Below are 12,262 nucleotides of genomic sequence, written 5' to 3'. Positions count from 1 at the left end.
CTAGTGTTAAGATGTGACATAGGTATTAGACATGGCCATTTTTAGTGTAATATTTTTTTCTGCTTGAGCTATGTCATATTTTGATATAAGTTATTACATTTGCTGCTGCTAGCTTTGCCAATCTGTATTTTTTTTCATTGCTGTTTATATTAATTGTTTTATGTGATGCTGCATTGCCTCGTCCCTTAGTTTAGCATCTGAGCTCAGTAGATTTAAGTTAGCTTAAGAGGGGGTAGCCTATAAGAGAATGAGTTGCGATGAATTTGAAGAAATGCACTGAGAGGCTATACGAGAAAAGTACAGAAAGCAGGTATAGATAGGACTTTTGGAAATAATGAAGAACGAAGGGAGATCTCCGAGAAGTAAAGAAAGTTTTGTTTGCAAAATACTGCAGTAAAACAAACCCTGTCCTTTCCTTGTATTATTCCGCTATATGTTTGTGTACCCTTGGGTATTTATGTTTTTCCTGTATTTATATGTTTATCTGATAAGACTTATATTGTAGAATTTTTCTAATACTAAGCTACATTCACTATGATGAGGAATACTGTTATCCTCGAATATAATTGGCATTAATAATGTGTTATTTACTTTGTAGAGATGTTAGACATTATTAATTCTGTTCTGTTTAATGCTCATGTGTGAAGTTGATGTTTCAAAAGTTATTGTGATCTTTTATGTATGTACTCATGTCATAATTCCACTGATGTATATGTTTATTTCTATTCTTTTGTAAAGCCTGTTTTACTACAAATGTTATCTGTATTGTTATGTTCTTTAATGATGTATTCTGTACCTTTGTTATTGTATTCTCATGTTATAAAATTGTTATTGACACCAGTTTATCAAACTAAGTAACTTGTAAGCATTCATTTCACTGCACACATTTCCGTTGGTCATAGTATATGGACAATATGTGAGAAGTAGGGACTGATAATGTTTGCACGTGTGTTAATGATTCAGCAAGGGACTAGATAACAGCATTGTTGGTTCTAAGGACAATTCCAAAAACTTTGTGAGTGCACAAGTGGTGGTTATGGACTTGCTATATTATCTGCAAGACTCTTCAATGGTGATTGTGCACCTGCACAGTCGCAACAGATGGCTGCTGGCCGTCTCTACAAGGACTACAGTGGGTCTGCATCTTTGATGGCCCACCAATACCATTATTTCTACAAGGACTACAGTGGGTCTACATCTTTGATGATCCATCAATACCATTATTTCTACAAGGACTGCAGTGGGTCTGCACCTCTGGTGGCCCACCAATACCGTAATCTCTACCAGGACTACAGTGGGTCTGCTCTGTGATGACCTACCTACCAATACTCTTCAAAATTTCGACTGACTCTACTGTGGGTTTGCTCTGTTGTGGCCCATTACCTGTATGCATGTCAAGAGTCAGCACTGTCTTTCCATTGGAAGGACAACACTACTTCTTCAAGATGCATGGAAATCTACTACTTCCGTGTGCATTTTCTTTTACTGCTCAGACTTTGAGAAAAACACTGCTATTCTCCTGTTATGTACGATTAGGACTGTCTTTATGGACTGTGAGACAATTTTAGCTTTTGACCAACATTGTATCAATAAGTGTGTGCATTTGATTTCTTTGTTATTGTAATTATGAAAAATTTTATCAAATCATTATTGGCCACTGCCCAAAAAAAATTTGTAAAATTTTTTTGTGGGGAGCATGGGGGCTATGTAAGTAGGCTGTTTATGTTTTCTCTATGTAAGTAGGCTGTTTATGTTTTCTTATTGGCAACGTTACGTAGCGCTCAATATGAAAATCACTGGCTGTGCTGTGTGCAGTCTGTGGCTAGTTTGCATTGTTGTCTGCCATTGTAGTGTTGGGCAGCGGCAGCTGGATGTGAACAGCGCATAGCGTTGCGCAGTTGGAGGTGAGCCGCCAGCAGTGGTGGATGTGGGGAGAGAGATGGCGGAGTTTTGAAATTTGTCATGAACTGCTATATTTATATATGATGATATCAAGGTAAATACATTGTTTGTTCTCTATTAATATCTTTCGTTTGCTAACTATCCCTATCAGTAGTTAGTGCCTTCCATAGTTTGAATCTTTTATTTAGCTGGCAGTAGTGGCGCTCGCTGTATTGCAGTAGTTTGAGCAGCGAAGATTTTTGTGAGGTAAGTGATTGGTGAAAGGTATAGTTTAATGTTAGTCAGGGCCATTCTTTCGTAGGGATTTTTTGAAAGTCAGATTGCGTTGCGCTAAAAAATATTGTGTGTCAGGTTAAGCACAGTCATTTGTAATTGTTCAAAAAGGGGAAGTTTCAACAGTAAAGGGAAGCAGTGGTTGGGAAGGGAGTGAGACAGGGTTGTAGCCTTTCCCCGATGTTATTATCTGTATATTGAGCAAGCAGTGAAGCAAACAAAAGAAAAATTCGGAGCAGGTATTAAAATCCATGGAGAAGAAATAAAAACTTCGAGGTTTGCCGATGACATTGTAATTCTGTCAGAGACAGCAAAGGACTTGGAAGAGCAGTTGAACGGAATTGATAGTGTCTTCAAGGGAGGATATAAGATGAACATCAACAAAAGCAAAACGAGGATAATGGAATGTAGTCGAATTAAGTCGGGTGATGCTGAGGGAATTAGATTAGGAAATGAAACACTTAAAGTAGTAAAGGAGTTTTGCTATTTGGGGAGCAAAATAACTGATGATGGTCGAAGTAGAGAGGATACAAAATGTAGACTGGCAATGGCAAGGAAAGCGTTTCTGAACAAGAGAAATTTGTTAACATCGAGTATAGATTTAAGTGTCAGGAAGTCGTTTCTGAAAGTATTTGTATGGAGTGTAGCCATGTATGGATGTGAAACATGGACGATAAGTAGTTTGGACAAGAAGAGAATAGAAGCTTTCGAAATGTGGTGTTACAGAAGAATGCTGATGTTAGATGGGTAGATCACATAACTAATGAGGAGGTATGGAATAGGATTGGGGAGAAGAGAAATTTGTGGCACAACTTGACTAGAAGAAGGGATCGGTTGGTAGGATATGTTCTGAGGCATCAAGGGATCACCAGTTTAGTATTGGAGGGCAGCGTGGAGGGCAAAAATCGTAGAGGGAGACCAAGAGATGAATACACTAAGCAGATGGGAGATGAAGAAGCTTGCACAGGATAGGGTAGCATGGAGAGCTGCATCAAACCAGTCTCAGGACTGAAAACCACAACAGCAACAACAACAACAGGAACATCTGTCTTGGACTGTAGTACGCTATGCTACACTGCTAGACACGAAACAAATTCTTAGTGTACCTGTATGCTACCTGCAAGAGGCTAGAAAGAGCCCCAGGCACCTTAGAAGTCTCTCCATGCAACTGTTAATCCACCACAGGTGTGCGACCCCATCTGGCGGTCAGGAAAGCTACGTGTGTTCAAATTTTCGCCATTAATTTAATATTTTCTTTTATTATTTACGTACAGCACAAGTGCCAGAGACGAAAGTTCTTGTGAAACATGAATGCTAGGCATCACATCTGCTTTGTAAGCAAGGAACCAAAGAGAAAATCCAACCATTCGTGATCTTTCTACCGAATAAAATGAAAAATGTATCGTAAGGGAAAAACGCTCTCCAGTATTTGCACATACAGCACCAGTACTAATTAATTATTGAGAATCAGCTGCTTATGCCGTGCAAATACAAGCAGACAATTTGCTACATGTTATTCCAAAAGTTATTGTGTTCTGAGAAGGTGAGATAATTTTCCTATATTTACGTAGCTCAGACTTCTTGAAGTAAATCGCAGTGACGATGTTCACTCAACTGCATTCAAAAATGTTTTCAGAACGACATTTACTATTACGTCCAGAGCATGTCACAGTGCAAAACCGCTGCCACATTCCTGCTGTGCATTCTTCTCAGCTGTGGACAGTAAGGAAGAACTGGTGCAAATGGTGCAAATGGCTCTGAGCGCTATGGGACTCAACTGCTGAGGTCATTAGTCCCCTAGAACTTAGAACTAGTTAAACCTAACTAACCTAAGGACATCACAAACATCCATGCCCGAGGCAGGATTCGAACCTGCGACCGTAGCGGTCTTGCGGTTCCAGACTGCAGCGCCTTTAACCGCACGGCCACTTCGGCCGGCTAGGAAGAACTGGAATTTCGCTTTCATGCGCGAGGGCAAAACATTAATGCCCATAGCTTGTCAGAAGAAGTAAAGCCATGCGATGCTGCTAAGCGACGTTATCACCATAACCCCGCAGATAAGACATTTATTCTCCGTATTATGCTTTATTCACTAAATATGGACCACCAGCCTAGCTCTCCCCCATGAAGCAGAGCTGCACTATTTCTAGCTAAGTATCACCTGCAAGTAGTCGGCTTGTGGCATCAATCGAGGAACGAGGTAGAGCTGTGATTAGCACATTGGACTCACATTCAGGAGGACGACGGTTCTAACCCGCTTCCAGCCATCTACATTTAGGTTTTCCTTGGTTTACCCAAATCGCTTAATGCAAATGCCGGGATGGTTCCTTTGAAAAGGTACGGCCGATTTCCTTTTCCGTGCTTCCCTAATCCGAGCTTGTGCTCCGTCTCTAATGACCTCGTTGTCGATGGAGCGTTAAAGATAATCTCCTCCTCTCCTGGCATCAATCGGTACGTTCTTTAATCTCCCAGGAAAACGTTAGAGATCAACCATTCTTACGGACAGAAACTAACTAGAATTATATTTGATCAAGAGTATCCAGACACATGTGCGTGGACATTAATATGAGGTGCTTTCACCCTCCATCCTTACAACGGCTTGAAATATGCTCGGAACACTTTCATTAAGGTGCCAGAATGTTGGCAGCCCTTTCTTCCTCAGGGACCGAAATCACGAAAGGTAATGACACTGGGCTCTGGAGCGCAGTCAACGTCCTAACACTTTCCGAAGGTATTCCATTGGGTTCGGTGGGACACTGGGCCGCCAGCCCAGTTCAGAAATGATGATGTTCGTAAGACATTGTCTCACAGTGCTGGCAAACAATCGTCGTATTCGAACTGTTCCTTATAATGTGTGAAGAACATAAAGGTGTAAAATGCGCTCGTTTCCTCCCGCATTTAGCGTTGTATTAAGCGCAATAAAGGCCTCAAACTAACACGAAGAACACGCACATACCGGAACATTACCTCCGCCGTAGATCACTGGGCAGGTAACGTTCTTCAGGCATTCGCCGAACCGAAACCCTTTCATCAGATTGACAGAGGGTACAGCACGACTCATCACTCAAAATCACTTGATTCCAGTCATTCACTGCCTAGCGTCGCTTAACATTGACTACAAAAATGTGTGGCATTTGAGGATCTGCTCGGTCACTTTACCACTTTGTTTTCAATTACCTCTGCACAGCCATTTTATTATCTGGACTGTTGGCAGCATTCTGGAACTCATGGGTGATTCCCTCGCTACTTTCATGCGATTTTTCTACAGTTAGCCTCTTCTATTTATTTTTATCCGTAACTTCAAGCGTGACTGTATTCAATACACTGGAACTATTAATTAAAAAGCGCCTTAAGTCACAACCCTGTGAGTCCATCATCAGGAGTAATTTGTCTTAATACATGCTTTATTTTTCCTCTTTAATGGAGTTAAATGTATATCCCTGTCATGAAAACGTTTGATGTTAGGTTATGAATTTCGTAAGTTAAACACAGAAAATATGTGCGAGACAGTGGAAAAAATGAACAGTGTAAACTTACCACATAATCCAAGAAAAATGTTTTCAACTTTTTAGCATCGGCATACATTTTTTTCTCCACCCTGTTCATACAAACCACTTCACTCAAGAGGCAAATTTGCGAACACATGTCTGTGAACACTTCATACGTGTTTTTGTACATGGTGTCATCAAAAATTTATTCGTGTGCCAGAGATCTAATTATTAAACAATTAACATATGAAGGGAATAACTTTAGAATAGGTCATTAAAATTACTGAAATAACGGTAGCTTGCGAAATCTGTTTCATTTAACATAGAGTCTGTTTTTTTTTTTATTTTGTGGAGGTATATCTCCAGTTGTTCTAACAGATTTAGCGTCTTCCCATTGGCTTCTTTATGTAGTACTACCAAATTGTTTTCTAGACGGTTGATGATATCTTTCGTTTCCAGCGTATGTTGTGCAATAACTGATTTTTCGAAGTGGTCCAACATGAAAGCATTTACTTGTTCTTGAAAACGGGTTTTGAAGTTTCTGCCTGTTTTCCCAACATGGTAGGCAGGACACCTAGGGCATGACGCTTTGAACACTCCGCTGTTGTTGCATGTTTGTGAATTTGATTTTATGTTATGGACGAGTAAGTTTCCTAACATATTATTGGTTGAGAATGCAACTGTTACATTTGTTTATTTGAAAAGGTTGGCGATTTTTTGTGATATAGGGCCCAGGTATGGGACACTGACAAATATTTTCTCTTCTTTCACAGTGTTCCCATTTGTTGCCTTACTTTTGTGTATTTGTCTGTCTAAATTGTCAAAAGTTTTGGCTCTACAGCAGTTGCTTATGGCATTGCTCTATATTGTATGTGTCTCATTCCTGAAGCTGTTTTCTTATAAATCAAGAGCGTGTACTCTATGTAGCTTGGCCCTAAATGCAGCATGTTTGTGTGTGATCGGATGGCATGACGAGTTGTCCAGTGTTACGTCTGTGTATGTGTGTTTTCCGGGTATCCTTTTATTGGTGGTTGGTCATTTTAAGATCCAAGAAGTTTATGCTTTTGTTGTCCTCATGTTCTGTCGTGAAATTTATGTTTTTATGGAAAGAATTGAATACTGAAGTAGTTCTTCAACCTCTTCTTCTGTTCCATCAACTAGCAGCAAGGTATCATCAACATATCTCCACTAATAGAGTATTTTACTTTTGAGTCTACTGTTTTCATTAAAGAGCTTACTCTCCAGATGATTGAGAAATACAGGGTGCCCAAAAAGTCTTTCCCTGATTACACAAATTGATAACTCAGGCTAGAAGTAAGGTACAGATATGAAACTTGTGTCGAATTGTTTACAACTATAAAAGTTTTTTTCTGTTTTAGGTTCGCAGTACGTAAGTAGTGGATGAGGTGCAGTGCCCAAGAAGCCATGTTAACCAATCAGGAGAAGGCACAGTGTGTCCTGTGGTACCATGAGACACGATCACCAACCACAGTGCAGAGACACTTGCAGACAACATTTGGATGGAATCCACCTGATGTCAAGAGCATGCTAACAGTCATTGGATCTCGACCAACGCGGGGAGCAATGTCGATACGATAAACCGCAAGCGCGGTAGGCTACAATCCGACCTTTATCAAAGTCGGAAACGTGATGGTACGCATTTCCCCTCCTTACAAGAGGCATCACAACAACGTTTCACCAGGCAACGCCGGTCAACTGCTGTTTGTGTATGGGAAATCGGGTAGAAACTTTCCTCATGTCAGCACGTTGTAGGTGTCGCCACCGGCGCCAACCTTGTGTGAATGCTCTGAAAAGCTAATCATTTGCATATCACAGCATCTTCTTCCTGTCGGTTAAATTTCGCTTCTGTAGACGTCATTTTCGTGGTGTAGCAATTTTAATGGCCAGTAGTGTAGAAGAAACCCAATTTTGGATGACTATGCTGGGATCCGAACCCGGCTCCTCTTTCGGCCACAGCCTCCAACAGCTTTTAGCGCGACAATTTCACGTTGGCCTACCACCGGAATGTCTCGCACATTCAGGAGTAACAGTAGCAAGTCTCTCTGGGTGCCCCTTTCACGTTAGCCACTCGCGAAAGGACCCTTACCTGCTACTTTCTGCCACCTCACGCACTTGAAGTCTGCCGAATAGTGAAAGTAAGAACTACCATTAAGCAGTCATCATCGTTCCCCTTCTCGCAGACGTCCCAAACTGTGTACCTATACGTTGTGGACATTCTCAATTCACGCCTGCGGGATATCTTCACAAAAGTTTCTACATACAGAGAGTAAGAAAACTGTGTACATTTGAAGTTACAATAGTAGTTGTTATTGCGGTACTCACTGTGAATACTGCTGACTGCTCCTGTCCACTTCTGCCCCATTCGTTGCGCCTGTCGTGTGAGTTTGCTTCGTAGGCAAGAGAATTCTTTCATTCTCTTATTACCATGCTGGTGTAATTTAAAAATTCATTGCTGTCACTCTTCCGTCGACTACAACATTCGTCCATTAGACGCCATGTATGCTAAACAGCTATTTTTATAGCTTCGGGGGCTATTTCCACCGAATGTGTAGCAATAAAATGGCTTGCCTGTGGTGTTCTTTAAAAGCAAGACCGCTTGGAAATTTCTCACATAGCTGCTGCGGCATTCAAGTACCTCTCCAGTGTAGTGTTACACTCATCCGAAGTTAGAATGATAAAAGTTCATTATTCATATTATTATTTCTTTCTTGTCTCAGACGTTATGTCTGGTTAAAAATGGAAGGTGACGCGGACCTTGATCAAGCGTGACTTCCTTTTAACTGTACGGTATATGTTACATTGCATTTAGGAACTTTCGGGTAAGTGAACAAGTGTCAATAATTACAGATTTCTGTAGTTGTATATATAAGTTTGGATGTAGCTGTATTGCATTGATGTACTGGTGGATATTGTGTGGTATGACTCCTGTAGTTGATAGTATAATTGGTATAATGTCAACTTTATCCTGATGCCACATGTCCTTGACTTCCTCAGCCAGTTGGATGTATTTTTCAATTTTTTCTCCTGTTTTCTTTTGTATATTTGTTGTATTGGGTATGGATATTTCGATTAGTTGTGTTAATTTCTTCTTTTTATTGGTGAGTATGATGTCAGGTTTGTTATGTGGTGTTGTTTTATCTGTTATAATGGTTCTGTTCCAGTATAATTTGTATTCATCGTTCTCCAGTACATTTTGTGGTGCATACTTGTATGTGGGAACATGTTGTTTTATAAGTTTTTGTTGTAAGGCAAGCTGTTGATGTATTATTTTTGCTACATTGTCATGTCTCCTGGGGTATTCTGTATTTGCTAGTATTGTACATCCACTTGTGATGTGATCTACTGTTTCTATTTGTTGTTTGCAAAGTCTGCATTTATCTGTTGTGGTATTGGGATCTTTAATAATATGCTTGCTGTAATATCGGGTGTTTATTGTTTGATCCTGTATTGCAATCATGAATCCTTCCGTCTCACTGTATATATTGCCTTTTCTTAGCCATGTGTTGGATGCGTCTTGATCGATGTGTGGCTGTGTTAGATGATACGGGTGCTTGCCATGTAGTGTTTTCTTTTTCCAATTTACTTTCTTCGTATCTGTTGATGTTATGCGATCTAAAGGGTTGTAGAAGTGGTTATGAAATTGCAGTGGTGTAGCCGATGTATTTATATGAGTGATTGCATTGTGTATTTTGCTAGTTTCTGCTCGTTCTATAAAGAATTTTCTTAAATTGTCTACCTGTCCATAATGTAGATTTTTTATGTCGATAAATCACCTTCCTCCTTCCTTTCTGCTTAATGTGAATCTTTCAGTTGCTGAATGTATGTGATGTATTCTGTATTTGTGGCATTGTGATCGTGTAAGTGTATTGAGTGCTTCTAGGTCTGTGTTACTCCATTTCACTGCTCCAAATGAGTAGGTCAATATTGGTATAGCATAAGTAATTATAGCTTTTGTCTTGTTTCTTGCTGTCAATTCTGTTTTCAGTATTTTTGTTAGTCTTTGTCTATATTTTTCTTTTAGTTCTTCTCTAATATTTGTATTATCTATTCCTATTTTTTGTCTGTATCCTAGATATTTATAGGCATCTGTTTTTTCCATCGCTTCTATGCAGTCGCTGTGGTTATCCAATATGTAATCTTCTTGTTTAGTGTGTTTTCCCTTGACTATGCTATTTTTCTTACATTTGTCTGTTCCAAAAGCAATATTTATATCATTGCCGAATACTTCCGTTATCTTTAGTAATTGGTTGAGTTGTTGATTTGTTGCTGCCAGTAGTTTTAGATCATCCATGTATAGCAGGTGTGTGATTTTGTGTGGGTATGTTCCAGTAATATTGTATCCATAATTTGTATTATTTAGCATGTTGGATAGTGGGTTCAGAGCAAGGCAGAACCAGAAAGGACTTAATGAGTCTCCTTGGTATATTCTACGCTTATTCTGTATTGGCTGTGATGTGATATTATTTGAATTTGTTTGGATATTAAGTGTGGTTTTCCAATTTTTCATTACTATGTTTAGGAACTGTATCAATTTAGGATCTACTTTGTGTATTTCCAATATTTGTAGTAACCATGAGTGGGGTACACTATCAGAAGCTTTTTGGTAATCAATCTATGCATAGTGTAGCGATCTTTGTTTAGTTTTAGCTTGATATGTCACCTCTGCATCTTTTATCAGTTGCTCTTTACATCCTCGTGCTCCTTTGCAACAGCCTTTTATTATTATTATTATTATTATTTCTATTATTTCTATTTCTTCACAACAGTGATAGCCTCTGTTGACAATAACTAGGAAGGTACTGGGATGATGTAGCTGTTGGAAATGACCTGCTGTGGAAGGTTTGGTCGTAGTGGAACAGTCACAAAAACAGAGGAATAACTTCAGTCAAAGACCGAATAACAGAGAAGCAATATTTTTGTGGCCAAATCTAAGTGTTGTTTCCGACAAGCTTAGTCGATGTTTAAGCAATACAAAATTCTACACTAGCTATAGAAGCCCTATAAAATCTACAGCGATTAGTGACACATATACCACAGAAACCAGAGCCTGTTTCGCAATCAGGAATCTACAAAATTAAGTGTGGAGAACGTTCAACATTTTATATTGGGCAAACAGCAAGGAAAGTTAGCACACGGTTTAAAGAACACTCGACAATAAGCGATAATAGCCCGTCGACCTTTGCTCCACTTTTAAAAGACACCAACCACAAAACACTTAATATTAATAAATCGTGGCCGAGCGGTTCTAGGCGCTTCAGTCTGGAACTGCGCGACCGCTACGGCCGCAGGTTCGAATCCTACCTCGGGCATGGATAATTGTCATGTCCTTAGGTTGGTTAGGTTTAAGTAGTTCTAAGTTCTAGGGGACTGATGACCTGAGACATAAGTCCCATAGTCCTCAGAACCATTTGAACCAATTAATAAATCATTACAAATATGACGGAAGTTACAGAAACGTAAAATCATGCATGTGATGGAAGAAACTGAAATTTATGTCCATCTAAAACACCTGTTAGACAGAGCCTTGAATGAGCAAAAAAACCCGCGAAGTGGAAAATTACTAGACAACTTTTTGCTAGTTCTACAATGAAGCATTATTCAGCCATAGAATGTATCATTATCGCTATATTCGTTTATAAATATATACTGCACATGATCACAATCCATGAAGCAGGTTATGAAAGGCTTTACTTTATTTTCATTGATTTCAGTACTTTTTCGTTAAAGTACTGTTATCGACTTTATATGCTAATATCTTTGTAACAACATTTCAAAAATGTAGTGCTCCCACAATAAAAGAACAAATACACTATGCAAAAATTTATGGATGGTTTGTATGTAGCTCTTACCAAAATCTGTCCTTATAAAACATTGATCGCTTGAACCAAATCAGCCACAAATTTGTAGTAACTCTGCATGTAGCTCTTGAAGAGTTTCTTGGTGCAACATTTAGCTACTCAGAAGTATCTTTACCGCGAAATTAAATATTCATGTCTCTAGTAGCTCCCAAAGCTGGCGTCTGAAGCGACACCGAGACGATCGCGGGTCAGTGACTTTGTCACTTGGTCTGAAACAACAATCGCCGCTTAATTATCTGGGCATACGCTTCATTTTACCGCGGTGAATCCTCCTTTGAACTACCACTGGTTCATCAAGTTGTGTATGCACGTCTCTAGCGAGACAGCAAAGTCACGTCAACACAAACATAATCGTATCCGTGCCGACACATTACGGCCGTCAAGCCCACGACGATTTCTCTCCGCCAAACAGACAACACCAGCCGCTCAATAGATGGACACGTATTTGTCCCTCGTTTTCCTGCCATTCAGCTTTCCCTGTTGTATGTCTTCAGTGCAGTAACACTCAAATTATAATGAAACAGTGAGATGCCCGGCGACACTGTTTAATTTCCTCACGAGTTTTCATAATTGAACCTTTTTACGTGTGTGTTCGTGTCAGGCTGTAAACAGTTGACAGTGATCTTCGCAAGGATATTGATTTCTCTACTGTCTTGTCACTCAGTTTTACAAACAACAGAATCCCTTTGTTTGCTATACAATCAATCATCTTCTTAAATT

Source organism: Schistocerca americana, chromosome 4, assembly GCF_021461395.2.
Source record: "Schistocerca americana isolate TAMUIC-IGC-003095 chromosome 4, iqSchAmer2.1, whole genome shotgun sequence".
Lineage (NCBI taxonomy): Eukaryota > Metazoa > Arthropoda > Insecta > Orthoptera > Acrididae > Schistocerca > Schistocerca americana.
This window is presented reverse-complemented; position numbering follows the sequence as displayed.